General features: G+C 37.8%; 1 protein-coding gene and 1 long non-coding RNA gene across 13 annotated transcripts in view; one reads left to right on the plus strand and one right to left on the minus strand.

The window, feature by feature from the left end:
- LOC140665792 (uncharacterized) overlaps nucleotides 1-27,690 on the minus strand; it is a 135,575-nt gene that overhangs the window by 40,358 nt on the left and 67,527 nt on the right. The window lies entirely within an intron of this gene.
- The window catches only part of Zfh2 (Zn finger homeodomain 2), a 374,611-nt gene that overhangs the window by 39,697 nt on the left and 307,224 nt on the right, over nucleotides 1-27,690 (plus strand). The window contains exons 1-2 of one of the 11 annotated variants that reach the window (XM_072892281.1): nucleotides 20,845-21,116; nucleotides 22,103-22,545. The exons of the other annotated variants lie outside the window; for them this stretch is intronic. The gene's annotated coding sequence lies outside the window, so the exon portion shown is untranslated. Of the gene's footprint in view, nucleotides 1-20,844; nucleotides 21,117-22,102; nucleotides 22,546-27,690 lie in introns of those variants that run through there. 11 annotated transcript variants of the gene reach the window in all.

Genomic DNA, 27,690 nt, shown 5'->3' on the forward strand with positions numbered 1-27,690 from the left:
ATATATAGTTTCTTCAATTTATTTAAACAATTTCTTAAATGATTTTTAAAGACAATTCTTGACCATGATTTTTAATACTCGGTAGTATACTCGGCATTCACGATTTTTTACGATGTAAAAAACCAAAAGGAATGTCTGTTTCTTTTCAAACAGACGGTAAAATAATAAAAACGTTCCACACAGTATTCTCTGTAGGGATAATTGGAGGATGAGCCGCAAACGGCTAGTACGAGTTTAGCCCTACGCGACAAAAGTAGTAGAGTGGAAAGGAAGTTGAAAGAGAGAAAAAGACAAAAAAAAATATGCGAGGGAGGGCAAAGCAAATTCTTAGAATGAAAAGCAGGTTGCTCAATAAAATCTTTTGCGGATAGGCCTCTAAGAATAGCGACAGAGAAGAAAGAAAATCGTTAAAATGAACTACAAAGCGTTCAACTATCAGCTAGAATCTATCATGCGAATAACGATAAACAGGAAAATCGAACTAAGAGTGAAAGACAATGGATAGAGACTAGGATGACGATCCTGATTGTAGGCAAGGTGCACTATCGAGACATTATCCACTTAAGGAAAATTATCCTTCTTCTAACAGACTTGCAGAAAGCGTACGCGCAACAGAGTTTTCTTTTTCTCTCCTTTTCTCTTTAGCTTATTCTTCCTCTTTTATTCGGCAGTCGGAAAAATGGTGGCGAGGAATAGCCATTGTATTCGGAAGACAGAGAAGAGAAAGAAAATTCCGAAAGAAGGAACAAAGGAGCTAAGCGAAAGGAAACGTCTTGCGCGTTTTCCCATTCTCTACCGTCTATTTAAGTGTTAATCGTTGGCCATCGAACAAATTACCGGTTCTTGGTGTACATAGAGCGAAAAAGAGAGAGAGAGAGAGAAACTGCCATCGGTCCTTTTTTTTTCTAGTCATGGTTTGACGATCTTCGAGACCATCTCAGAAACGCCATACCATAAATATTTTTTCGTTGTACCCGAAACTGTTTCGCTTCTAGCCAGTTACCTTTTTTTCCATCTACAATACGACCAGGTTGTTGAGCAATCTTGCACAAATTTGTAACGTAAACAAACGGGAAATTCGTACCGTCGTACATCTCGGTAATCACTACCATACAATTCGATGAAATTGTCGGGTCTGCCTTAGGTAAGTATGAACATCACCATCACTTATCTCTCGTTCATCCTTTCTGCGTGTTTCGCGACGTGCGTCTAGCGCATAATTTTTAATCATACGCACTTTCCTATGCTCCGCAATTCACATTCCTGTACGCTATAATAGTATTCTCTCAAAGAGAGCTTGGTTTCATTACTACGCCACGATAGGTATGTACACATATTACGATTCGATCAATTTTCCAATGATTGGTACAAGCAATGTGCGATGAGCGAATATACTTAAATTAGTACCTCTTTGCTGCATATTTTTTTATCGAAGCTATTTTTAAAATTCTCTTTTAAATTATTTTTGAAATTTTAATTAAAAATATTATTGGGAGATTTAAAAGAATTTTTTTTTTCTTCCATATATACAAATCACGCATGCTACTGAATTTTGCAAAAATGCGATATCTCGCAACACGTCATCCGTACTAAGAATACAATGCAAAAATATATGACGACGTACGAAGCAATTGAATGCGTGTTCGTTCGGTGAAACGCACGCGATTTATGGGCGGCGGCGCGATTTCGCTTTCTAGTCTAGACGCGCGAAAACCGACGCGGCTGATCTGGATTCGTGTCGGGCATACGTATCGGGAGCTCGTCGCAACTGGACGCGGATAATTCTTGCGGGGGCCCCGGGGATACGTATATTTACACTATATGCATGCATGCATACATACATACACATACGCGTACGCAGACGTGCAATCGTAGGCACCAACAATCCGCCGCGCGGCGTGGGAGTTAAAATCCACGCACGCATAAATTACGTTCGTACATGCAGGAGCGCGCGATAAGTTAAGCGGTTCACGTAGACGCCGGTAATTATGGATGCGTTTAAGCCGCGGCGGTTCGGGTACGAGAATAAAATAATATACGTGAGCCAGCGTTTTTATTGCCGAATTAAGGGCGCCCGCCGAGACGTAGCTGCGTGTGTCGCGGCCTTATCTGTCCCTCGCATCTCGATCTCCGACGAAGGGAGGGCCAGATGTAACTATGCCGAGAGTGGTCTCATCTGATGCATTGAGGAATATTTAATAAAAGGCTGCAAGACGTGTGTGTAAATAACGCCTACATATTTTTCGCTAAAGAAACTTGAATGAAGGACGATTCTGCGCAAACTAAGATCTATCATAACTTAAGTTATATTAATCTGACGATCTTGTTATATAATATATGCGTGTGGTGCGACGTGATTTTTTTATTAACTTTAGATAAAGAGAGGAGATATTTCGGTAGTTTATTACTCCATTGTCTATCATGGCGAAACGATTTAACATAGCGATACGCGCTTATCGTACTAGCTACCGATTTCGCAATATTAAAATTACCGCTGAATTTCGCTAAACTACTGATCGACCGAAAATATATCTTACGTAACATCTCGGCAAACCGTTAAACCAGACGGCATTTTCAACGCCAGGTGTAACAATGGCAGCGCGTCCGAAGAACTCACGCACGTCACTACCGACCATCGGCGATTTATCGGCGATATCCCTTCGGACCCCCTTCGGTCGGGCTTCTTCCTCCGTGGTTACTACCTCCGGCAAAAGGAGAGCGTCGCGACCGCAGAACCGCGGTTATTATAAAACAAAAGGCGACGGTCGATTCCGATAATAAAGAAGAGATACGCGCGCCGATGCGTCCCCGTGGGAGCGAGAGGGTACCCCCGGGTACCCTCTCGCCGGGGAAAGGATCGAGGCAAGTCGAGAGGAAGAGAGAGAGAGAGAGAGAGAGAGAGAGAGAGAGAGAGAGAGAGAGAGGGGGGGGAGGCTTGATACTCGCGAAGAGAAGAAGGCAACGGGCGCGAAGGATGTGGTTCCACGCACCGCGATCGACTTAATTCGCGCGCTGCCCGACTCTTTTTCCGTCCGGCGGAATCATCGTGCCCCCCCCCCCCCCCCCGCGCCCGGATTGCGACGTCCTTCTTCAGCATTGCCCGCGTGCAGTGCCCCTCCGCCGTCGCATCACCGTTCTCTCCTCGTGGCTTTCTTATTTAGTACCCCTTTTACGTGCGCTGCTCTCCTCTCTACTTCTCCGCTCTCCTCCATCAACGCTGCCAGCCCGCTTACCGCCAATCATCATTTTCAATTCTCCGTGGTGTAGCGTCTCCGCCACCTTCTCTCTTCCCGTCTCCGGGTTCTCGTCTCCTCTCTCTCTCTCTCTCTCTCTCTCTTTTTTTCTTCTCCCTCCTTACCTCCCCCGCGCGCCCGCCCTCTCTTTTATTTGAGAGATATGCGTGGCCCCGTAAAAAACTTGGGAATATTATTTCCGAGACCGAAGCAACACGACTGCCGGCGGTTCCGGTCCGTGCTGCTGCCGCTGTGAGTCGTTAGTGCGTCGCGATTTGATGCGCAGACGACTGCCTCTTCTTCGGTAAACTAACGTGCAAGATCGGCCCCGCTGTGTGCGGGGAACGTCAAAACCTAACCCACACTAAGACGCAGGCGTCACTGCGAAATGAAGGTTTGAAAAGGGCTAACACAGAGTGATAAGATACCGGATGTAACATAAACGACGAATAAATTCTGTTATAAAATGTTTTCCTTCATAAGGATTTAACACCTTAGAGATGCGTGAAAATGATTATTATAATTGTCATAGAATTGTATTTATTTCTTGAGCACGAAAAAATTATTTTATACTTTTTTTCTTTTCGTATCATCTCAATTCTTCCCTTTTTTCCCCTTACTTTTACGTGAATATAATAATAAGAATAGATACGTTCGGATCGCTCAAGGTGATGTGACTTATGAGTTCTCGTAACTTCTTTTCGCGTGACATCATTTCGTCCCACAATGACAAAGAATGGTGATTTCTCTCTTCATTAGTATTCAATGTCTTTCGTTTAATGGTATCGTCGTATCAGTTGTTTCGATATTACTTCGTTTCCTCTCTTCACATTGTATACCTCTTTCCTGCCGGACGGAAAATTCCAATTTCTACTTACGTGCACTTTAACGATCCGAGTCGTGCAGGATTGTCGTGCTACATAAGGAGATTCCGTCAACCTAAGTAGAAACAAACGAACGTGTGTATGTACATGCACGCAAAATAGGAGGAGCCTGTTTGACAAAGGTGGAATCCGTGGGACGTTTAAGAGTATTTTCACGAGGACATAGATCCGCCTTCTCTCCCGTATCATTGTGAGAAGAACGAATGTTGTTTGTCCCATCGTGATCGTATTTTTCGTGCGGACCATCGTAAATTGTATTACTATCGAACAACAATGACGATTACAGATGCAGTCGCGAAACTTCTTAGTAAATCAGGAATAAATTTTCTATTTCTTATTTTCCTTTAAACTCGTATTCTAATATCTAGAATAAATATCAGGAGGAAATAAATATCAAAATTATTTTTAGTCAAAGAGATATATCAATTTATCAATTATTATGTATATTTGTATTTTTATCTAACCGCGATGCTAAACATTTTTAATTTATTTTTGTATCATGTATGGAAAAAATCCAATATATATTGACTTGTATATAAAACTTGTTTATAATATAATTCTGTATATTACATATAATAATTAATATATAATATTATATATAATATTTTTTTTATATTCGTATTATATCTATTATATATGTATATTATTTAATATCAGCATTATCAATTTATAGTATATTTGTAATATATATCAAATTTATAGTATATTTTCTAATATAGGTATATTTTACACAAAAATTGTAATTTTTTTTACGTAAAAGTAAGAAAAAAGTATGCTATAAAAAATGCGAAAGTTTATTTATTTTTCGATATCTTAAAAACATCTTGAAGCAAAAATTTTTATTAATATCTTACAAAAATTTCTCTAAAATCTATTGAAATAAATTAGATTTATTTAGCTCAACTCTGATTATGTTCTCTTTATACGATATTCTGGCAGTATCGATCGTACATATGTAAATCGTATGCAAGGATATCGTGTTTCTTCGTGACGTTCTCGAAGAGGAAGCTTTTCTATCGCGATAAATCGTCCGCACTGTGACATTATTGATACGATATAGTGAGCGTTTAAGAGCACCTCTAACTCGACAGACTCTAACTTTACCCTCGCAACTGCAACATCGTTTGTCGTTCGCGTACTGTCGCGTACTCCGCGCGATTTCTTTGTACGATTGGACCCTTGAGCCCGGTTCACACTAGCTCGGAGAGTCACCCGATCATTGGTGGAGCCCGGTGATGATGGTGTTGAGCATCCGCTGTTATTCTCTTTATCTCGATGCTCTGTTTCCCTCATCTCGTTCCCTTCACCTACATCTCCATCTCTCTCCTTTTCTCCTCTACCCTGTTCTTACGAACTGTTAAAAGCAAGGTGCCTCGACCGTCGCGGACTGGTTGGTCCGATGGTTCGATGTTGGTTGAACGACCTAGCCCGCCGGTCGCGTTCATACCGATCGCCTTCTTCTGCCTCCTTCCTCGCCTTTCCGTCCAGGCTCATGCCCATAAATATGCTTCGCGTATATACAGCCGTCTCTTTTCGATACATTTTAACGCCCGGAGTTGTAATGCCAGTCGGACGCACGCGGAGCGCCCACCTTTTATACTCGCGCGACTACGTGTCGCATTGATGGTCGGCTTGCGAATCGCATCGCATCGGCTATGGAATCTGCTGCTACAGTATGATTAACTCTAGCTACATATATATCTAAAACAACTCTACGAGAATTCTTCACCCTGTCTATATTATACATATACGTAATCGCGATAAAAACTGTATTTGAAATAGTATAATTAAAAACAGTATTTTCTGTTGATATAATCTACTGAAATAATAGAGTCAAAATAAAAAAAAAAAAAAAAAAATAACATTAGCAAGAAAACAAGATTGTCTTCTACATATGCTTTCAGAAATATTATTGTTATAACTGATAAGAAAAATATATATCATATGAAGATGATTTTGATCATAAATAAGTATTTTAAATATTTATTACGTACACACATATATTGTTATATTAAAAATCGTACATTTCATCATACGAGTGTATCGCAATAGAATTATTTATCTTGAGAAATTGTTGCACTACTTTGCATTTTTGACTATATATCCTTCCAATTTTGACAAACTTGAAAAACAGAAGCGAATTATAAACGATGCGAAGCGCGTTTATAAACGATGATTCATTCAGATTGGACGATGGTCAATTTTCACTGATGTATCAATCTCGCGAGCTCTTGAATAAATGCATTGATGTACTTGAATATATCTTGTAATAATATCTTTTTTTAATTTCATAAGTGTGTAATAATATCGTTTTTACAATACGCATGAAATATCTGTCAATCTCTCACGTCCTAACGACTATTTCCTATTTTAAACGGTTTTAATACAAAAACTTGATTATTATAAGCCTTCGATTGGCACATGCACATTATCGATAGGAGCATAATGCAGTTGTAACGCACGACGAGCCGTGTACTTTGTCCGACGACAATGATATTCCATAATTGTGCTCATGCGGCGTGAAAACCGATTTAATTTGATAAGAATATTCAAGTGCAGCGATGAAAAGGTACTGTCGTTAACTCGGACCGTACATGAAAATAACGGAACTAACGATCGAGAGGCTCGTGAGGGAAAGGAAGGGGAAAGAGGGGACAGAGAGAGAGTGCCATTAATGGCCGTAGCTTCGAAGAAAAGATTTTATAGAGACTATTGTATGATCGTCATACCTAGAGTTACCCTTGCCAACTCGTGTCGGCTCTTTGTTTCTGGATTGGCGCGTACTCCACAACGCTAAATGCTCTAGCAACGGGCGCTCGAGAGCGAGAAGGGCGCACGCGACGTATAACAACGTTGACAATACAGTCAAAACATTATTTTTTTATCCCTCTCAAGTCGCCTTCATTCTATGCATCGGGTACGAATAGTGACAGGTACTTTCGTTGCCACTTTTACGTTGCATATCGTATTTCGCGATCATTTACGAGATCAAAGTTTCGAGAGTAAACGAATTATAAGATGAAAGGAAAAAATAATTATTATAAATAGCGGTTTCGTCAATTTTTTTGTGGAAAACGTCTATTAATTGTTAATGAACTTTGTTAATAATCTCAATGTTATATTTCAATGCGTATTAATAAATACACACACGTACACAGTTTATAAAGGCGATAGATATTTTGGGAAAATGAATACGTAACAACGACAATGAGCATTAATTAATTCAGCCGTGTGATTTGGACTGTATCTTTTGTAACGCGATGAATAGAGAAAAGAGAATCGTTCGAGTTTTAAGTACAATAGTAATTGCGACATCGTTTCCGTTGCATATGTTCGCGCGTTTGAACAAAACACATATCGCGCATCTGTCGCACTTAAAATGACAATAATTGTAATTAATTTTTCCGCACGCTATTGTACGAAATAAATAATACCATACTACATTAATAACCGCAATTTTAATATAGTGAGTTCTGCAGTACAAAGAAATTGTACGTTCTACAGAACTATATATATATATATTGTATAATAATATAATGCGTAAATAATTATAATTATTTCATGATATAATGTGAGCAACAATTTAGTAAATTAATTCGTAAAATATATAAAATCAACAAGTTAGTTTTTTTCTATCTATCTTTACATCCATTTTATATTCACTTTTATTTATTACATATTTAAAAATTTGTCTAGTTTATTTTTTAACTTATTACAATTAAGTGCGTCTGTTAACTTTCTGGATCAAAAATTGCTATATTGTCATTGATGTACGAAGTTACCAACTAGCAGCTGCAACGAACCAAGTTACTTTGTTTTATATATATAATAATGATCACGATTAATCGATGTCTCTCTTCGAGTCAGGGACATATTTAACACTGTGCAATAAATATTTCTGAGATTATCGAAAATTACCCAAAAAAGAAATAACCAAATTGAGACACATTATTCTTACAATTAGTATTTCGAATTTTATCTTAAACATCTTATATACAGATATCTCATTAAATTGTTATTTCAGTATAATCACATTAAAACGAAATTAAAAATATCAAATACAATATTTACAAGGTTTCTTGTTCTAGTATTATAATTCTTTTTCTTATATTTGATATAAAAACATACACACGCTCATATATATATATGTATGTGTGTGTGTATTTTGTCATGCTGCATTTTAAGAAAAGATAGAATACAGTCTCTTGTGACTGACATACGGATAGAAGAATATAAAATTAGCACGAAGCTGGCCGTTCGCGAAATATTGCAAAACCGAGATTAGTATGTCGCACCTGTCGCAGTGAGAAGACGAGAGAAGAAGCACGCGATGAAGAACAAAGCCTCTTCGCTCCGCAACTTCTCTTGATTACTCTGCAATGTGTACGGCCCGTTTAGCGATGACACTGATGTTCTCGCGCAAGGTATCGAATACTTGACGCCATGTATTAATCTTTCGCACTCGTATGTGTGGTAATCGTCTCGCGCGCAAGATATAAATTTCTCGAGCCAAGTTTCAAATTATCGCGAGAGAATTACGAAATCAACGGCTCATTAAACTACTTAAGCGCAGTAACAAAAATTATGTAACAATATAAACATTAATTTACATATAAACATATATTTGCGCGAAATATATTACATTTATATCACATTTATTGCGATATATTATTTGCGGTATCAATAAGTAATTCTTGCTATTAAAAATATCGAATTTTCAGAATGGCCTTATGGCACAAATGCCTTGAAATTAATAATATCTCCCTCTCTCTCGCGCGCGCGCGCACGCGCGCGCACGCACATGATTTGTCGCACACACAGCCTTCAATAGAGATCGTTTCAAAGGGTGTCACTGAATCTCTGCCGATCGGACCTGATTTTGCAGCGCAATTATCATCACGATGACACCGATCTTTGTCAACCTCGTCGGCTACCCACTACATTTCTGACGTAATTCCGACACTGTGATTCTCTCTTCTTTTCTTTCTTTCTCTTTCGCACACGCGTTGCAAGAGACCGGCATCTCCGCTATGTCGCTCTTCTCTCTTCATCCCTCGGTATCTTTTTCGCCGCCCTCACCCCTCGATGCCTCTCGCGCGCTTTGCTCTCGCTGATTGTATAATTGGGAGGCAGCAACGAGCTACGTGCGTCACTCCGATGATTTAGCCTCCCCCTCGACGTCGCCTCGCCCTCGGCCAACGGGCCCTCGGTCAATCACGTCGTAATTACTTTTAATGCTGGACGACTCGGCTGACACAATATCTAACCCGTCGACAGCTCGTCCCTCTTGTCTTTCTCTCTCTATCTCTCTGTTTTTCTCTCGACATCCATCTTTCTCTTTCTCTCCCTCTCGCTCTTATTGTCTTTCTCTTCTTCTTCCCTACCGCCCAACCTTGTGCTCGTCACTCTTCCTTTTTTATTCTTGTCTCTTTTGCGCACCGTGGTCTAACTGTCCGCTCACAGCATACTTCGCACGATCGGATTAATTGGTAATAGAGAGCGCGACAAGGACCAAGCCAGGCAAATATCGCGATTAATATTGATAGGGCCACTTTGCTGCTGTTACAACCGAGCGAGCGAGCAAATACGCTCGTCGATGATATCTTGGATAGGTGTTAAATCAATGATTTTTTAAAAAAAAGATAAGCCACATTTTTATATTTTTTAACTGTTACTGACAGACAAAAACTGTCTGAAACATTTTATTTTCCCGAACTGTCTTTCTTTAAACAGACAATTGTGTATTTCTTGAAACTGCATATATGGTCAACATATTTTAATCGCTGTAGAATAAAAGAAGAATTTAGTTCAAGATTAGGCTAATTTTTTAACTAAAATTGTAACAATAAATGTATTTTATTTGCTTTACTATACATATTTAATCTTAACGCACTACATACCGTTTTACCTGCTCAAATATCAATCAATCGACTACTATTAAATTGATTATATCTCTTGGTTTCAGATTCAAGACGTTGCTTTCGATCACTTTGCGACAGAATTTTAATAAAGCAAGATTTAAACGGAACATTGGCTGCTATAATTAATATGCTCTTAATAATAACCGCTAAGTAATTTGTCTATCTAAAAGAAACCTACCTTTTGTAAATCAAATTTTTAATTGTTATCTCTTTTAATACATTTCGCACAAGATGTTTCTGCAATAAAGTTTCTAAAGTGTCGTGTATAAAAAACTTTTTTTTTTTTTTATATTACAATGTATAATTATCATAATTTTAAGATATAACACAATTTGTGGAATAATATCTATATTTTATGTACAATAGCAATATCTGCAATATCATTAGCAATATCATTAAAACATACTCGATGAAAGATGAAATATCGTGAATTGAACAAGAAATGATACGGTCGTACGATCAAACGATCCACGTCGATAAGTAATTGTCTGTACTCGAATGTTTCGTACACAATTCGAGCCGCTTCTATTTACATAATCGCCATTTCGACTTCTGCGTGGCTTATGATTACGGGAGACTCATAGACGATGTTGACAAAATTATGAGATCAGGCTTCCGAATGTCCGGAGCCAAATAGGTCGCGATGGGCCGCGTGTAGCGTGACTAAGAATCTTCCATAAACTTCGCCGAATCGACGTCACGTTGATGCTTTGTTCGAAGATTCTTATTAGAAATGCTAATTTGTCCCAGGAGTGAGTTCAACTTGCCCCGACAGCGATGAAGCATAATCGCGATCGCTCATGCCCGGTACAGAAAGATCGGCAGGAGTCGCCTATATTTCGCGGTTCCTCGGTTAGTCGGATAAAAAGAATAAACGATAAGGATGACATAAGAAGGAACAAGGAAAAGAATATGTCTATAGTCTCACAATTCGAAGTGAAGCGCATGAGGTAAAATCAGGATACGAGACGAATCGTCGTCGTCATCGTCGTCGGTACTGAAAAAGCAAGCGACTCGCCGTCGATGTCTCATCGCGTTTATTGGGATTATAAAGCGTGCAGAGGAAGGAGGGCAGGAAGGAGAGATTTGTTTGAATTATTCAAATTAGATACGAAATTGAATGCGTGCTCTGCTCGTGTGCAGGTAATGACGGCACTTGCATATAAATGGTAATTATTGTCATTATTCTGCCCCGGTCGTCGTGTCCTCTCCTCTTCGTTTTCCTCCCCCCGCCTCATCCTTCCTCTCCCTCGCTCCCGTTCGTTCTCTCTCTATCTCTTTCTCCTCTTTCCCCGCTGATTGTTCTCTTCTCTTTCCGTCTCTCTGCCTATGCGCCGTGCCCGTCGTAATGCCGTGTGTTCCCATACACTAGTTGAGATAATTATCAAAATTGTTTTATTGTTGCTATAATTAGGGGGGACATGCCATGCTGCCTCCTCCCCCTCGTACGTTCTGGACAGGCGAATATGCGCGTTTCTTCGCCGCCGTTCCCCTTCGTCCCCCCGTCTCTCATCCCTCGCCGTCGTCCCCTCCGGTCCCGTCCTACCCTCTTATTCCTCTTTCTGCGCGCGAACTATAATACGGTCAGCTGACGTTTCGCCTTCTCGAATCGCTTCCGAGAAAATCGGCCTCGCGCCGGCATCGCAATTACTCGGACCCGCAATATTGCAATCACGCGAGTTAGTCGCGAGTTCGTGGCACGGGCTCAGCCGGCCGCTTCCGTGTGAATTTTATTCGAGGCCCCGTCGCTTTGCATCGCGTTCGCGCATAAGTACATCGCGGTATGCTGCTAGTAATATCGCAAGACTCATTTGTGTCAGAAAATACGACCAATTTATCATTTCCGTTTGACATCAGGAAAACAAAGTTAGTTTAATACAATACTACTTTTCAATTATAAAACGTCAAATAACACAAACATAAATACATCAATAAAAAAGTGTACATAATAATTAAATCATATATAAATTGATAATAAAATAATTATATAAGAATTAAAACATGATAACGCTGCAGTCATCTTTAGTATGAAAATCTCAATTATTATGGCTTTTTTTAAATAAAAATAATAAAATGTGTTTAATATTATTTATTATCTTAGCAAATTTAAAGCGAATATCAAAGGATTATCTAGTAAAATTAATAATGAAACTGCTAGCGTATATACTTAAAGCTCTTTACAAGAACAGAGGACGAAAAGGAATATAGATTGTATTCACTTCTCTCATAACTACCGACGAAATCTTCCTCTTTTCTTATTTTTCTTCTTTCTATCTACACTCACACTTGTGAGCATGTCTCTCAGTTTCTGGTTTCATGATCGTCTCTCTTCGGAGGACACACAAAATCATAATAAAGCCAATAATTAAACCGCAATATATATGTGACAAAGAGGAAAATAAAAGCAACATTTCTCCTACTCATTGTCCTTTTCAGAATAAAAGAAATGCTATAGAAAGAGAATGCGAGGAGTCCTCGTTTCGCGAGCTCCGTCAAGGAAACAATAATCGTGGTAAGGATCGCACAATGACGGAATTATTAACTTCCCGGCGAATTAAAATTGCCGGATCTTTTCTCTTTTAGCACTAAAATCTTCGTTCCACCTACGCTCCCGTTTATTCCGATACCATTCTTTTCTCTGGATAAATCTTTCTCATCGTCTCGGCTTTTCCTTATTTTGTCACATTACGAGATTCTGTCACAGTATTACGTATGCGTTATAATAAGAATAATTAATGTTGATGGCCAAGAAATTGCAGGAAAATGTAAACAAATTTTCTATAAGAAGAAATTAGTAGAAAAATTAATTTACCAACTTGCATTCGAGAGAAAGTGTGTAATGCATTGAATAGCCTCTTACAGTAGTAGTTTATAAATGTCACACAGTCTATTTTAGTATTCATTCAATCTAATATTAGCAGTTATTATTTTTTCATGCTCTAAATCTAAATGAATAGATCGTATAGCTGGCTCGATCAATCTTTAAGCTTTCTACGAAGTAAAATTGCAACGTAATTACATCTTATTAAAAATAGTAGAACTAGTAATTAACAAGTCAATAACGTTAAAAATGCAGCATGTCGATAATGTTATCGAGCGCAGAATATAATTTATTTAACCTCGCAGTAATTATATATATATCGCGTTCTGCTAGACTGGCAGTCCAGTTCACATTCTAGATCTGTCAACCGATCACCCGATACTCAATTCTCCAAAACTCGATCTCGAGATCGATTTCTTTCTTATTCTTATCGATCGATAAACTCATTTGATCATTTCGCTTCGACGATTGTGAGGGTCAAAAAACAAAAGTGAGAGAATGTCACATACACGCGACCGATCAGTCAAGAAAAACTGGAGGTCATCGAGGCGTTGACGCGTTAAAACGTTCTCTCTTTGCTCTGTCTCTCTCTCTCTCTCTCTCTCTCTCTCTCTCTCTCTCTCTCTCTCTCTCTCTCTCTCTCTCTCTCTCTTCAGCCTTGTCCCTCGTTCCTCTCGATTCCTCTCAAGATCCTACATCTAGTCGAAAATAGGATAGAAAGAAGTCGCACGTCGCGCGTGCGATCGGGGCGAGAACACAAAAGATAAAGAGGAGGACGCGATACAAAAACCAATCGCTCCTAGGAGGAAACGAAAGGGGACAGAATGACAGGTTCTCTCCGTGCCGCTTCGGAGGAGAGACCTGGTGTGAGGAGAAAGCAACGAGAGAAAGACAGAGCATGGGTACATTTGAGAGTAAAGAAACGTGCGAGAAGAGAGAAGGTTATATAACTCATTGTCAGTTCTCCTTCGCGGTTGGCATCGTCGGTGGTGTCGGTCAGGGTGCATCGAGCAAAAGAACAAGAAGATGCTAAGAGCAGAAAGAGAGAGACAGGAAGGGTCGTCGAGAAAAGATGGCAAAAGGAGGAAACAAAAGGCGATCGCGTATGAGCGGCAATTAGCCCCTCTAATGGCGCGCGAAAACAAAACAAAGGAGAGGGCAAAGCGTCGAGCTCAAACACAATAAAGCCCACACTCGCGCGGAGAAAAGAGAAAGAGGAGGGATGAGAGAAGGAAGAAATAAAGAGTGCCAAGGAGGAAGGGAGGGAACAATGGCGCGCGAGCCACCGCAAGTCGTGCTGCCGTTGCTGTTTGCCGCTGTCCGATGTCGTTGTCTTTGCCTTCCTCCCTCTTTCTTGCTCTTCTTCCGTTGTTCCTTTGCGCTTTTCTTGCTTTTTTTCTTTTCTTTCTGTTTCTCGCCACTGACAACACCACGCGGCAACTACTTCCGAGTAGCTCGGGAAGGTTCGCTTTGGAAAATTAAAAGTCACTAATGAGGCTCCCTAGTGGTTGAGTCGGTGATCATTAGAATTTTTCTCTGTCTCGAGGTAACTTCAGGCTTCCACATTATCGCTAATCTTTACGCGATTTTAGTATTTTTCATTGTATACTCGTATAATTAATTTTGTTGAAGCGAAAGTATGAGTGCAGCAGTGCTCGGCTATTTTAATTAAATTAATGCAAATTATTTGCTTCAATTATGTATGCGTGCTGATTCTTCAAATTTTTCTCTTTACTCTCCTTCACGATTTCCTTTAAAATATCGATATAATTATCAATATATTAATTGCTCAGGAGATATACAGAATGTTAATCATAGCGAGTATGTAATTAAAATGTCGCTGAACACGCTCTCGACTCTCGACAATATTTCTTTTTCACAGTGATTGTGATTTTGTTTCGCGTTTAACACTCAATCTAAATTGCTGCGCAAAAAAAGTTAATTACTTTTAAGATATGTCTTCTCATGCTGATGTCGTTATTATGATCACGTAATTAACGACTATGATTTTATTTAATAATATGCATAAAACGTGTTTTAATGCAAATATATGTAAATGTAGATACGTTTGGTCAGTATATGAGTCTACAAAGTTGACTAAGAACTACACCGGAAAATAAAATGCCATTAGTAGAACAAGCAAAACGAGTTAAACCTTTTGGAATTTATATCTATATCAATTAGAGCTATAACAATTTTGTCGATTGAATATTAAAAAATTGCATAATGGTTTTCTAATACATTTGAAACTTCTGTTTTTTTTCGTCTTAAATATGCTAATTAAAGCACACTTTTATAATAAAAAATGATTACTTCTTTTTTCACATATGGGATGCCATTTCTTAACAAAAATTAATTTTGATAATTAATCTGATAAGATTGACATTAACACTGTTGATATTTGCCCATAGATGAATCGAATCGAATTGAAAAAAAGTGGGTCATTTTTAGAATTTCGGCTAACAAGAAATATAGCAGAAAAAGTAAAACATTTTCAGTAAAATAATGCGACGCGTCCGGTGTTACTTTAATTTTTGAATAAATCCACTTTTCGCAATAACACACGGTCCGACGACGGGAATGAAATTATTAATTGTCATCGAGCTACAAACTGCAAACGTTCCGTGGTCACGACGACATTTGCGAGACGTCACATTTGCGAAATGTGAAAGCAATTAGTTCTGCATTTGCGGTCAGTTACGTATAGTATGCATCTCACACACACACACACACACACACACGGGTACGTAGTCGTCGGGACGCTTAATAGAACTGTCCGTTTACTTCGTCATTACTAAGTCAATTATGTCTGCTCGCCGTGCCAGTAGACTGCCATTATTTCGTCAAGTATGAATGCGTTATTGGATTTTGCGATGTTTGCTTACTCTAAGCAGCCGCCGTCGCCGCCACTGCTTCGCCTTTTAACGGATTATATCATCTCCGCGGCGGGAGTCTTGCGAATTCACCGTATGTTTGCCTCGTAAGGTCACCGGGACGACTCATAAAATGTTGCGTCTATGATGTAGCACACAGCTCTTTGGCGTATGGTGCATTCGCTCGAATGATAAAGGCGCCGGCCCCGGGGCGCGTGTAATCGCGAGTAAACCTTCGCTGTAAATTCATATTGCGCTTCTTCCCTCTATGTCCACATAACATACTGATGCGAGGAACTTCAAACGATGGAAATTGCACGATATTTAAACTGATAAATGATGTGCCTGTTTCTCTTTTATTTTACCTTTATATTAGACGCTCATTTTGAAAGTAGAAATACAAGTTTCGCGAATTTCTTGCTGAACTTTGTTTCGAACTATAAAAAATAAAACTTGAGTAAATTGATGTCTTTTATCGAGAGAAAAAGTCGCATAATATTTTTATATTCTTAAATTTTTTTCTTTTATTCTGTTTTTAAATTTTTTTCTATATATATATATATATATATATATATATATATATATATATATATGCTTTAATTTTAATTGTAAATATTTCTACATTCATGAATTAGTAGTAATTATAAACTCGCAATGTAGTAGGAAATATATTTTCATTAATTACGTTTAATTAATCTTTATATCAAATTAATAACACTTTATAATGGATATGGCAGTCAAAGAGACTGTCAAAAGGAGCACGTCACGTGAAGGATTATGATTTCTTACAAAGCACCATCAACTTTTTTTTTCATCAACTCCGCAAGTTTTACGAGGTATACGTAGACGATATCGGTCGCAATGCACGGATAGAAAAAAAGGGGATGGAAGGGAAACTGGAGAGCCGTTGGCAAGGAGCAGCTGACGCCTCGAGTTCTTTAATTAAAACTGACCGCCCGCTTTTCTTCTTCGGCCAAGCAATAACGAGATTTATTTCATAATACCTCCGAACTCGTTCGCCGTGTGGACGAGCGTCTGCAATTTCTCAGGAGATAGCATTTTGCGGAAAAATCTGATTAAAGTAATGATCGCGATAATGGCCGCAACAATAGAAGCAATCTTGCGCAAACTTTTGAAAGGCTCTACAAGATTTACAAATACAATTTATAAACGTCTAATGAACTTCATAGCTTTAATCTATTCGTCATTAATTCACATGAGTAAGAGAAGAATTTCTTGTAATTATAGAAATGACGATGCATACAACACACATACACATACGTATTAAGCAATTGTTATAAATTTTTCGCGTAGCAAAGATATATTGATTTAGATTGTTGTAAGCAATATATAATATTTCATTCTTTCTTTCTGTTGCTTACTTCTCGCAGATTGTATAACAAAAAGATATTGTATGATATACACGGCGGCGTATGTACGAGGCAGATCGAAAGAGAAATTATGGGATTCTAATCAGAGACCATCATCAGTTTGTATCCAGCGCGCATACTTAATGTGAGAAATCAGCATGAAGAAGTAGAAATCGTCGATAGTAGAAACACGTCATTACGGCTAATTGGTGTACTGACGGTCGTTTCTAAACGTAGAAATCTTACGGCATATATAATAATATATAAATATATTCTTAAGAAATCCCGTCCAAAGTAAACAGTGACAGATGCTATTAGAAAGATTAATAATCGCCATCGTTTTTGCGCGGACACACAATGACGCACACGTGGCTCACAAATTTTCCAATTTTTTAAATTTAAATAGATATTCTCTCTCGTTATACGAATATATACGAACAAAGTGCGATGCTTCCTTATAAATCGATGACGGTATAAAATGTGATAGGCACTTTATTAAAATAAGACGACTTGAATTAATAAAATGGATGGATATTGCAACACAATTTATTTAAAGGATGAGTTAAAATACAAAAAATAGAAACGGCTTAATAGCTTGAAAATGATGATAATTAAGAAATAATTTTTTCTCACTTTTTTCTCGATTTTTTTTTTAAAGGATAAGATTTTATGAAAGGTTCAAGATCTGCGAGATTACGAAATTACTATAATTAAACATTGCTTCTTTGTTAAATTAGACAAAGTGCACGCTTTGTGAGGAGACAATATTGAAGTGGATTCTTGCGAATAGCCAACTGAGAAAGTCGTGAAATATGTTAGAAATATTAACTTTTATAATCGCATATATTTACAACGTTATTATAATATCTCACTCGTTACAAGCAAGATGCATTATTTGTATATCGGAAAAATATACTTAATTACGTGCACTTCTTTTGTATAAATAAAATTCTATTTCCTTTTTTATTTTTATACATGCTGCATAAGATTACATGTAATGATATTTTTGATTTAATAACGTCATTAACGTTTAAATATATAAAACAAATTGTTAAATATATATTGCAAAAGTACATGAGCATTCATTACATAGTTGCCTAGTTAAAAACAGATTTTACATTAGTAAATTGTTATCATCTATTTGAGTCTTTCTTATCTTAAAAGTTTATTTTAAAAGCGTTAAAACTTTATTTTAAAACATCTTGATAAAATCAAATGACGCATATGTTTAATAGTTTACCCTAAATTGTTACTGGAGAAGCTTTTATGTCACGTGAAACGTGATGATAATTCTGCATGATGCTAATAGAATATAGATTGTTATATTCTGATATGTATTTTATTTAATTCACGTGCTACTTTTTGTTACGGTTTTATGTATGCACACAATTTGTTCTTAGTGATATTTATCGTAAAAATCTGTTTGTAGATTCGGATCATTTCTTTCGAGAAAACATATCGGAGGCGCGTTTGCGTGGGCCGTGAATCGGCGAGGGAAGAGAGCACAATAAAATTTATTACGCTTAAAGCGTATCTCGTAAAATAATGACAGCGCAATACAGCGACTGCGCTCGCGTTCACGCGAATGCACCATTTATCGGCACTTGCGATGGAGATTATCACCGTCTCTCTCTCTCTCTCTTTTTCTCTCTCCGTACAAGCGTGATGGCGTCGGTCAATTATCGTCGCCGCGCAGGAAATTTAATTGATCGTGATAAACGATCAAATTGCAGAGAAGGAAGAGCTCGGTTGGTCGCAATTTTTTTTACCGCGCCCAAGTGCGAAATTAATCTTTGATATTATGTTTACGGAGTTAGCGGCACACGAATCGTTAATTCTTATCACGTTAAATTGGCCAAGTATTTTGATAAAAGTGGAAAAGTGTGTCCTTTAGAAGTGCACGAACATTTTTATTATTAATATTAATCTTGAAAAGAAATTGAAAGAAATACATCGGTTAGTAATCCTCGGAAATTATATTTTCTATGTTCTCAAGCAATTTTCCATGTATCACGAATATAACAGGTTCATGAGATATATACTTTGATGCACTCAATTAATGTGTCAGAATTTACTATGACAATAATTCGATTTATCGACAACGTGCAAAAAATTACAAATTTCTAAAACTTTACGCTCTAAGATTCATCAAGATCATCGTCCACTCGATCGGAACGGCATAATCCGACTTTTTCTGATTCGCGTGGAGCGATATTAGAATATTCCCTTTTTTCATGGATAGTAGCACGTGTTCGGAGAGACGCGCTATTTATCACGCCCAATTAATTTTACGAACGGCACGATTTTACCGAGATTGTAACCAGTTTGTTCGCCGACGATCAATATCGCGGGGATTTTTTTGCGCTGCACATCTCCGAAACGAAAATCATCATCATCACTCATCGATCAATTGATCGATTGGTGGCGAACCGTTACGCATCATTGACGAGGCGATAAGAAAGCTAGAGTGTCTACTAAACGCGCGCTGGTCAACGCACCCGTTATCCTTGTTCACCGATTTGCATATTCATAATGCTCGCAGTATGGTATGCCATAAGAATGCAGGAAAGCAAGCAACTCGAGCGACTGCAATCGTGTCTCTTGCCCTTTTGCGGCTCTGTAACCTCTTCGACTGCGAGACGTCATAAAAGTAAGTTTTTTTTCGCCTCTTGCATTATCTCCTGTCGATCCTTACGCGCGAAAATTTTCGTTCTGCTCCTTTGTCGAATCGCTTTGCTGCTATATTGTTGCTGTGTTCCACGGTATAATGACCGCATGAAACTATTATAGTGATATCTCTGACAGTTAAATATTTTCCACCCTTCGAATTTTACTGAGTGAATTTGAAATTAGGAAATTTAACATCGATTGTACATCCGCGATTAAGAGATGATTCGGGACATATTTGATATTAGACTTGATTTGATATTAAACTACAGATGTGTAAAATTTATTTTTTCAATATACATACTTATTAATCTTTATAGTCTTATCAATAGTGAATTTATGAAATAAAACGTTACATAAAAGCGCAATTTTTTTTTAGAAAAAAATGAATATATTGGAATTAATATTTAATATTTATTATTTATAAAATTACACATGAAATAATATTTATTATATATTATCAAAAATTGTATATACATTTTTTATCTACGTTCAAGATTATTGAAAAGTCATTACGAAAGAGGAGTCTATTATCATAAAACAAGCAAAGATTAAAGAAAGCATATAGTATAGCTTTTAATTTCTACATCGATTCTTGTTTAGGGAAAATTCAATGGTTTCAACACACAGCTGTTCACACTTTTACAAGAATTCGATAAAAGTGACTCGGTCAGTTTTCGACTCACAGCCGCATCAATTCAAGCAGCGAAGGTTTCGAAGTTTTCTTTATACGCTCAGCTGTTCTGCGCGCGAACACGTGCGCGCGCGATTGACAGCGGGGGCGAGAGTGTGGCGCACGCGTGTGCGTGTGTCCGCTCTCGTGTCGAGCGTCTCGCACGTGTGTATTTGCAGAGGCAAACAGCAATACATACACATGCATGCGCATATACACAACGGCATTCTATCTGGCGGGCGTCGACGCGGCGCGATGTGTGCATGCGCGTATACGCTCCCCCGCTTGTACGTGGCGTTCTACGTGCACCCACCACACACACATGTAACGGCACGCGTGTGGCGGTCTCTGTGTTGGGGACCCAAACGAAGGGAGGCGAGCCAGTAAGCTCGGGCGCGCCGGAGCGGCGAGAGCAGCCATTTTACTCGATTCCGGGTGGAAAACGTCTCGCGCTCTCGTCACGACAACGACGACGACGACGACGACGCACCACGTCGACGCCGTCGGCGACGACACTCTGCGTCGCGACGTGATAACGCAACACGCGACCGATACCGGCGATATCCGACCCGAGTTTTACCGGGTCGACAGCGCTGTCTTAAGAAGGATACGCGATCGCCGCCGCTGTGCCGTCTGCACGTGTATCACACTCACGCGAGAGAACATAGAGAGAGGTGCGCGATTGTGTGTGTGCGTGTGTATGTGTGTATGTATGTGTATGTGTGTGTGTTCCATCTCTATCGTGCACACTACGAGGAAAGCGTGCGATATATGTATGCAGCGGCGCATCCACCGCAAAGGGAGCATTATGAGTGTGAATGTTATGTATGTGTAAAAGAGAGAGAGAGAGAGAGAGAGAGAGAGAGAGAGAGAGAGAGAGAGAGAGAGAGAGAGAGAGAGAGAGTATGTGAGGGGGAGGGGAATCATAAAGAAAGACAGAGAGATTCTCGAGGTACTCTGGTAGCACGAGGTGAGGCTATTCGTTCTGCGCAGGACCGTTCAAATTCGCCGCCTGTTTTGCATACCGCGTTTTCACCGACCGTCCGCCTCCACCCCCGCGCCATCCCCGATTTCATCCGCGACCCGCCCTTCGCGATTTTCCACGACCAACCCCCTAGGATTCACTCGGGTCTGATTTCAGCAGCCGATTTTTCGTGATTATCCACATTCTTGAAAATTTCCCTCAAAATAATATTATTAAAAAATTGTTCCACTATTATTTATAAGTTGTATTAATAAATTTTAATATTTAAATACTTTAACAGTTGTTTGATTAACATATGAGTAAAAATATAAAATAACAATGAACTTATACTATTTTAATATTTTAATAAGAATTTTTTGGCCTCGTGGATTTCGTGCTGACAGGATTTCGTTGTTTATAGTTGACGACTACACTCGTCGTTATTATCTCTTTCCTTCTCTCTTATTGCATCAGCTGTTCGATCGAAGTTTCTCTTTCTCTCTCTCTTTCTCTGCAATTCTTTGGAACCATGTGTGATGAGAAATGACGGTGTGTTTTTTTACGTTATTTATTAATGGAGAATTTTATTCGTTATAATTTTCAAATATTCGGTCTCATGATTACGTCACGAACAGATCAATTGATAGAAGCAGAATTTCATAATGACCACTCTTAAACGATGATAAAATCTTTTAGGTCGTCGTGTATGTATCGATTCGTAAAGGTTGTTCAACGAATGCGAACGAAAGAGACGATAAGTAAATCTAACCGTTCATGAAAACGTAAGTTTCTTTAAACAGATTTTCAAGAATACGTCGAATTAAAAATCTTGATACTTTACATACTTTTGGTCGTAACCAATTAAATATTTGTGCTTCGGTTGTTATCGTGCGATTATGTTCGTGGTAAGCCAAAATTTCATTTGATGCAAACTCACAATAGCACCGAATTTTTTATTACGCGAACACATCAATCACGCCAATGTGCTCCATGACGACAACACTAAGCAGCATTGACCTAGAAATTCGCTAACAGAGAAGGGAATCGTGACATTTTCAAGGACTTCACTTCGAGCTGGCTATGTGCAACGAGAAAATTTTGAAAAGTTTGCCACGGACACCGGAAGTCGCGGCGATACGGTACGTTTGTAGAGCATCGCGACGCTTCGTATAAGACACGCATCATTCATTTCAAGTGCAGCGCTCACGATTGCATCAATGCTTTGATAATCAGTCTTTCTTTCTTAATCCTTGAATTGCTCAACGTTAAAAGTACTGCATTTAAATTTTTTTAAAATAAATAGCAGTAAAAATAATACTATATATAATAATATTATTATTATTCTCTCTATATAAAAATGTTATTCTTTATGTCAATAATTTATAACTTTAAATGATTGAAACAGATTGTTTTAGGTTTATTTCAAAGGACTGTTTTTTTAATTTAAAACTTAATTATCCAAGTCGTAAATGTGTCACAATAAATTAAAATCAATAAATTTGTAATTCTTTAATTATTTTCTTTTATTATTATTGCATAATAATTATGTGAAAATAAACTTTTAAAGCTAGATCTTTAAAATAAATGTAAAAAAATATTATTAATGTTTTTATTTTAAAATATTGAAAATTATTGTGTATTTAAGAAAAGGTACAATTTTTTATAATATTCTGAGTACTTCGAAAGATAGCCGCTATTATGTCAATATATAATGTGAGAGAGTTTTCGGTTAAAAACAACGCGGGAAATTCCGGCATGCAATTATTCCCAATTTATTTTCAATAAATTCACGGTGATTTCAAGCGAGAAAACGAGTGCCAAACGCGAGACTACTGATTTATACGTAGATATTGCCTACTCTATATACGTATATATGTATTTTGACATGAGTGCGTATATGATGCTCAAAACTCTCTGGCTGCACCGACCGCGTTAATGCTGTCTCGCGTAATGAGCGACTTGGCTCCAACGGACGCATATTTTCTTTTACGATGCCTAAATATAATCTTAACGATGTTCTTATGGCGTATAGAGCAGACGCGCACGCGGCTTCGCGAGAAATCCAAAATTCTGCGAGGCCTCGGGAATCGTTTGTCCGCTTCGATTCGATTCAGTTGCGTCTTTACGGAAGACTCGCGAGATATCGTCTATTTTGCGCTCGCTTTTGTGTGTTGTGTGCGTATGTGATATGCGACGAATTTGATATACTTGTAGCATTAAATTTCAAGGGTCCAATGCTACTGCTTAGTGAAATTGAAACAAGTCAGAAAGTTGACTCATGTAAATGATTTTATACATTGAATATGTAATGTAAATAAGATCTTTGATTTATGCGTTATTAAAATTAAATAATTAAATATTGAGTTTTTTTTTACACATGATTATGACCTCACTAAGCAGTAATATATCTTCTTTATATTGCTTGAATACGATTATAACAGTTAAGATGTCAAACTGTTAATGTAATTGCGTTTTCTTTCATTTGCGATGCGTTTCGTGTAGAGTTTTGTATATGTTAATAAATATGCTTGCGTCTCTCTCTCGCTTTGTCTGTTTTATTACGCTCCTTGTGTAATTGATTGTAATTGTTATATGTGCCTGTATTTCTGCTTCAATTATAATATATATTATAATACATATATACGATACTCTATATTAATTTTTAATTCTCACATATTGTATTTTATATATTAAATATATAAACGTTACAATGATTAAATTATAATATTAGCCATATATGCAGCAAAAGATTTCTTATCAATTTTTAGGTGCTAAAAAATTACATTACATGTAATCTACGAAAAATTACGTCAACTGGATATTTACATTTATATCCTCACTCAAAAATGCGACCAATAACATAATTCTATATCTAAATTCTAGTCAATTATAGTTTTGTTTCTCTCGGATTGTCTACCCGCTCCTTTTTTTCCTAGATCGTCATGATTAAGGATCGAAGTCACGTACCAACGAGTTGGCTGTCGATTGTCTAGCGATCGTGACGTGTCAGATGATTTTCTCATAAAAGCCGCGGAATAACTTTCGATCGATGATAATCAGCGATTATTATCCGCATATCCGGCGATCTTCCTCGACGTAGAGGTCTGATCGTGCCTCTTTATGATCGTGCCAAGTTCTGAACCGGCAATTTTCTGCGACTTGCAAAGTCGCGAAACAGAAAGTAGATCAAATACCGATTCTATAATCGATTGTGTAGGAAAAATCGCGTAGAGCAAAGGTTAACATATCGTTTACACAAAACTTTACGCATTTGTTTCTAAAAAAATATTGTACTTCTTTTTTTCTGATACTTTATTTTAATTGAATTATTATAAAAATTGCTGGAAAGTATTATTTCTAATGTTTATAATTGTCAAGAAGAAAAATATTTTATTAATAAAAGAATTATTTAACAGTACGTTTTTTAAATAATATTTTAATAACTAAAGAATGTTCTTGATATATTTTTATGCATTTGAATGGAAAACTATTAACTCCAATAATATTTCACAGATTTTTACGGAAAACATCAAAATGCCTGGCGTTCAATATTTAAGAAATTAGAACTGTTATTATTTTTACGGAAGGACTACAACGTCGTCGACTGCAAACGTATTCGTCACAGAAAAACTTTTTTTCATACACCTCGTGGTAACATTTGCGTGTGGTCGATTCAGGGGTACATTCATCGACACGCCAGAAGACAATTAACCGAGCGAAGCAAGTCGCACGCTTTCGTCTCGCCGTCATTTCTTTTTGAGTCTTTCAAAGGGGTTGCCAATGCAAACCTATCATTACTTCGATTATTCTTCCGTAGCGGCTAATCATTGCTGTCGCTCGTGTCATGGCCTCACTACGAATCATTACTTTTCCTACTTCGCCCCCCTTCCTTTTCTTTATGAGGCTCCGCTCCCCTGAAACGCTACCGATGCTTGTTCAAAAACAAGATGAATGAAAAGAGATTGACAAAAGTTGATTCTCTATAGAATTGTGTTTGTGCTAATTTTTTTTTGTTCTTTTTGATTATTCACTATATTAACTAAATTGAAACGATAATTAAATACCGTGCAGATATGTAATTTTTAATTACATTATTTTAATTTGTATAAATTTGAACTAGTTTTTTTATTAATGAATTTAATTTCCAGTTCTGCCGAAAGAAATTCAAATGTATAAGAAATATTTCAAATCTCTCTCTCTCTCTTTTTTTTTGACTTGAAGAAATTCATAATTTCGCAGATTGAATTCCCATTGATTTCTCTTGGTTCGTCTATTTTTTGCAGGCGTCGCTCTTTCGCAATCGCCTCATTCGACGGCCGCCCATCCATTGCGCGCCGTTTAATCCTACGCGTTCGCTCTTTAGCTCGGGCGAAAAAGCCCATTAGAAGGGAAGAAATTAAAGCCTCGCTGTGTATGCGCGGCACGAGCTTAAGGGCATTCGCGCTACCCGATCGTTTCAATCGAGCTGCCCGAGACTCGACCTCGATATAGCGAGGTGAAATGACCGACTCGCACTAACGGTCCGAGTTAATTAATCCTGGTTCAGCGATTTGTTGTTCTATTTAGATTACGGTTATATCGTGATTTTACTATTTCTCGTTATTTAGATTTAATCAGTGTGATTAAAAGATTTAAAGATTTTTATGTAATAAACATTTGAAGCCCAAAAATAAACACAGAACATCTTAGTCTTTATTTTTTAGTAAATATATATATATATATATATAAAACAAGATATTTAAAGTAAAATGTTAAAAATGATAAAAACTGAAATGCCCAATCTAATTTCACTGAAAAAAATGGATTTCAAATTGATCAAAGAACTCGTGATGAAAGGCGAGGAATCTGTGTATGGCACAGCAAAAAAAGAGTAAGTTAGTTAATCAAAGTTAATGTTGACTGATGTATTGATGCGAAGACTTGAGACTGGTGAAAATCACTCGATCAAAGCCGAATCTCGGCGAAAATCTCAGTCGATCGTCTTTTTCTCTTTCGCCGTCGTGAAATTGTCAAATGTAAATGAAACTTCTGCGCAGAATTGAATCCGCGCCAACAGCTAATTAGACATCAATACGAGCTAAACAAATTCAGTCGTAGCATCGAGAATTATTGCGTCGCAATTTCATCACAAAGATAACATAGTTGGAACCATGTTGCGATATCGCATAACGTATCAGATTTACGCTACATTCATTTTTGAACAATCTGACACGCATGACAGTTTCGTAAATGAATTACACGCGGCGTCGAAACTGGATGTGAGTAACTCGCGAGAAGCGGTGATATTCGGCATGATGAAAGGAGGATAGGCGATAAAACAACTACAAGGATGAGGAAAGTCGCGACACCGAGGGAGAGAGAGAGAGAAAAAGAATCGTGCTTTATCCGGTGCGAAAGGGACAGCGAAATATAAAATAGCAAGCGGCGCGTAGACCGGTTGGACTATATGCTCTAATTTTAGGCGATTGCCTCGCTCCCTCGCCCAAGGATTATAATTAGATACAGAAATACCCGCGAACGCCGTCACCCACCCACCCATCCGACCGACAAGACGAACAAAATCACGGAGTCGAGAAAGCTGCATACATACAGCGTTCTCGTAATTCGCGCTGCGTTCATTGTCAATCACGATGACGTTATGCATCTGCGGCTGTCCGCCCGGAATGACTTCCATAAAGTGTTTTAGAGTTAAATTCGAACGAACTATTATCGACAGATGAGAGATTTTTCTGCAGCGATAAATCTTAAGGAAGTTTAATCGCGTAAATTAATTATTGATAAATTACTGAAAACATTCTTGCGAATAAATTCTTCGACACAATATGAATGATAAAAACTTGTTTTCGATTAATCTGACAACAACGTAACTCTATTTTATAAAGATAAAATTCTTTGAGAAGAGAGAAAGCTTTTACAAAACTAAAAATGATATTTGTCCGTATAATTTATTTTCTAACAGCTATTTATAGTTTTTTTACTACAGCACATATATGAACAATTTTATAGACATTGATTAAATGCACAACAACAGTATGTGATATATAGAGACAAGTGTGTCATTTTATTAAGTTGATGAATGCATTTTTTCTGCATTAGGACACGCTATTGTATGTAGGCTTTATAATAAATTGCGGAAACCACCGTGCGTGACAGGCAAGTTTATACGTAATATTGTTTGGTCAAGCTGCATTCTAATGCGAATCAAGAGCAAAGCTAATTTTAAGGCCGCGAGTATACGCTCTGTGGCGCAACGCAAAATTGCTAATATGCTACCTCTGTCTCTA

This window comes from Anoplolepis gracilipes, chromosome 5 (assembly GCF_047496725.1).
Source record: "Anoplolepis gracilipes chromosome 5, ASM4749672v1, whole genome shotgun sequence".
Classification (NCBI taxonomy): domain Eukaryota; kingdom Metazoa; phylum Arthropoda; class Insecta; order Hymenoptera; family Formicidae; genus Anoplolepis; species Anoplolepis gracilipes.